This window comes from Fukomys damarensis, unplaced genomic scaffold, assembly GCF_012274545.1.
Source record: "Fukomys damarensis isolate Sample0158 unplaced genomic scaffold, DMR_v1.0_HiC HiC_scaffold_38, whole genome shotgun sequence".
Lineage (NCBI taxonomy): Eukaryota > Metazoa > Chordata > Mammalia > Rodentia > Bathyergidae > Fukomys > Fukomys damarensis.
In genome coordinates this window covers 76,806,397-76,810,026 of record NW_022900950.1, presented here as the reverse complement: position 1 = coordinate 76,810,026, position 3,630 = coordinate 76,806,397, and positions in this window count along the sequence as shown.

Here is a 3,630-nt window from a genome sequence, read left to right as displayed (position 1 = left end):
CCCTCCTCTCTCTCTCTCTCTCTCTCTCTCTCTCTCTCTCTCTCTCTCTCTCTCTCCTTCCAGGCCACAATGAATAGATCAGCCTTCTTCCACCATGCCCTTCCATGATGATGTAGGTGATGAAGAGCTTGCTGTGCTTGGCTAGGCACTAGAAGATGAAATGAAATAGAAAATGTGGACAATTCTTACAGAATATTTTGTTTGGAAGTGGATTATGACATTAGGCACTACATAGAGATGTAGTCCATGGTAGTGGGAGGGTGTGTAAGACAGCCATACAACATGCTTGAAAAATGATGAAATAAGCTAATTAAGGTTCAGACATGTAGAAGAAAGTGTCAAAAACAAAACCCAGTGAAAAAGATAAAAATAAATGCAGCTCTGGGGGACCCTTGGAGATTAGCAATCATAAATTTAGATTTAGGAGAACTACTGGGGTGGGCATATGCATTTTTCATTTCTAGTTTTCAGTCAAAATAGAGTCATATTGAGTCATGAGGAATGGAGATTTGCTTCCCTGCTGTGGATTTGTTTTCCTGCTATATTACTGATTTTAGGTCCTAGGAAATGGATACAGTGAGAAAACACCAAGCAAAGTGGATTTTTCATTCTTTATTGGTAATAAGATTATATATTGGCATTTGATAATTTTTATTCTTTTATATATTATCAAGATTACATATAGCAAAATTTACATATATTTTATTAACATTTATTTCAAAAACTCAAAAGTCACTCAAGACTTTGTAGTCCCATACTATTTGGGGTTGAATATGAAGAGGATGATGTTCAGATATTTGAAAATCAGTTGATTTACTTGGATTTTATGTTTATAAACCCAGCACTCTTGCTTCAGTTTTAGCCCCTTGAGGGTGCAGTAAATTTTCAGGTGTAATTTATCCAAAACAACTCTTGCCTTCCAGTCTAGATTTTGCTTCTGGAGTCACTTACTCTGAAACGTTAAATTTTTTTCCTCTGGTGAGCTTCCAAGTGTTTATGAAATACTAATTCCAATGCTTTTCCACTTTTATAAGAAAATGACGTCCTTACAACTAACTATGGCTACCACGGAAAATCTAGAAGCAAACGATTCTCTCCTCCCTGTATTCATGGCAGACGGAGATTATTCATACTCATGCATACGGAATACGAGAGGCCAATTATTCAGTACCTCCCTCCAGTTCAGACCTCTCAAAATATCACTTTGTCACCGCCTCCTTCTCTTCACTGCCTTCCATCCCCATAATGCTTGGCCATCTGGGTTTCCAGCCTGTGGGAAACACAGGGTACTGTTTCCTTCAGGTCGCAGCTTCTTGAAGGAAAGTTTTGTTTTATAATTCATTCATCATTTGCATCCTCTTTATATCTTCATCTCCTGAATACTGTGAATATTTGACTCATAACTTATGGCATTAATGAAATGCAAATTTGGGGATAATTTAAATTATTAACAAAAATAGAAAATATCAGCATTTCTGAGAAATGTGAAAATCTTAAAAAAGAAAAAGATTATCCACAACCAGAATCTAACATTTTTGAAGGTTGCCTAAAATTAACTATCAAGGGTATCGGGAATATAAGTTTACAATGGAAATATTCTTAACTTTTAAATAAATTCCATCTTCTCTTCTGTGAGTTATTTTAAAATGTCACCGAATCCTTTCAATTTTAATCATCTACGAGGTTAGTACCTATCACAGTTATTTTTAGTTTTTTTTTAATTTCAAAGTTTTGAGTTGGTAATAAGCTTTCACAAATTTCCAACATCAAAAAGTTCTCTTTTGCCTCAGCCTATTTCTCCCAGTCCTTTCCTATGTTGAGGCTCACGACTCCCATGTGGCAGTTGGAGGTGTGGCCTTTGTGGCATAATTGCGCCTGCATGAGGTCATGGGCCGGGGCCCCTAGTCAAGGATGAAGAGGCCAGGTGCTGGCTTGTTCTCTCCGCGGTGGGACAGCACAGTGAGAACACGGCTGTCTGCAAAAGTGGAAGGGTGCTCTCATTCACCAGAATCTACCATCTTGGTCTTGGAGCTCCCAGCTTCCAAAACTGTGAAAAATACGTTTGTCGTCCAAACTACCCAGTCTTATGTTATAGCAGCAGAAACTAACTTAAATTCCTCCCCCTTGATCTTAATCCATTTGGTTGGCCCTTTCTCCCAACTTGTAGCTACTGTTATTATCCACTTGACTGTCTTCTTCCTAAAGGTATTTTTCCAGTGCTGACTCTGAATGGGAATTCCTTCTGTTTTGCAGACACATGTTCTATTACCTTTACATAAAGTTACATATTGCACACATTTATTCTGTCTTTTTCCCCTTAGTACATCTGGCATGTCTCTTTTCTATCCAGGAAAAACTGATATCTGTCAAAAGATTGATATGTTGCCTATCAAAATTATATTTATTTTTGGATGATTTCATGATTATAGGAAAATTTCATAAATTATTGCTATTAGAAATCCCGTTGAGGGCTGGAGATTTAGCTCAGTGGTTCTGCCTCTTGCTTCTCAAGTGCAAGGACCCGAGTTCGATCCCTGGTACCAAAAAAAAAAAGAAAGAAAGAAAAGTAGAAATCCAATTGAAATTAAAAATCTGCTGCATAAATGATTTTGCTCATACATTATACATTCTTGTAAATGAACAAGTCAGTTTAGAAATGGTGCCATCACTGAGACATTAACATCCTATTCTCATGGAAACTGCGAAGTCACTTCCACAGTTGTGACAGGAAGTCACTGCAGCCCCTCCCTCGTTCCGAATGAGCAACTTACTACAGGAGGAACAACCGTACCCCCATCTCTGTGAGCGGAATAGGAAGGGGTGAAGTCTGCTGGTTCTGCCCACAGTTTACCCACCCTCTGGATTAGTGCGACTTCAGAGGTTGTCAGTCTGATGCGCTACAAAGGAATAGCACTGCATTTTAAATTTGCATTTATTTTAGCGTGAGTGAGATTTTGAATTTCTTCCAAGGCTTCAGGAATGAATAGTTCCTTTTCTGTGACCGAACACTCAGTGTTTGTCTATTTTTTTCTATTCTTGCCTAGTTTTAGGTGCTTGTATGTACTATTAGTTATTGCCATTTTCCCAAATCATTCTTATGTTATACTATTTTGTCTTTTGACATTGAACAATTCTTATCTTCATTTATTAAATTTATCAATATTTTAATGGCTTCTGAATATTTGTTTCAAGTGTAGAAAGACCTTCCATTCTCTGTTTATGATAGGAATCTTCTCTGTATTTTCCACCACTTATCAGTTTCTCATATTTAAATCATCACAATGTTCAGAATTCACCGTAGTGCAAGCATAAACCTAGTTTTATGCTTCCCAAAACACAGCAGAGATAAATTTAACTAATGGGGAGACTTCTTGAATGTCTATCTCTACACAGCTTTCATAATTTCAGCTTATATGATAAATTAAGTATGATAGGGAAGTTCCATGTATTGTCTTCCTCTTCCAGAGTTATGGCTTTTTCCAAAAGTAATATACTTTTGGAATTAATATGTGCAGTTAATAAATGTATATTAAATGATATTTTATACCACTTAAAGAATTTTTCTTATTATTTCCATTTTTTCTAGTCATTCTATGTGTCTCTTAAAGCTTTTTATATGTTTTTTTTTTT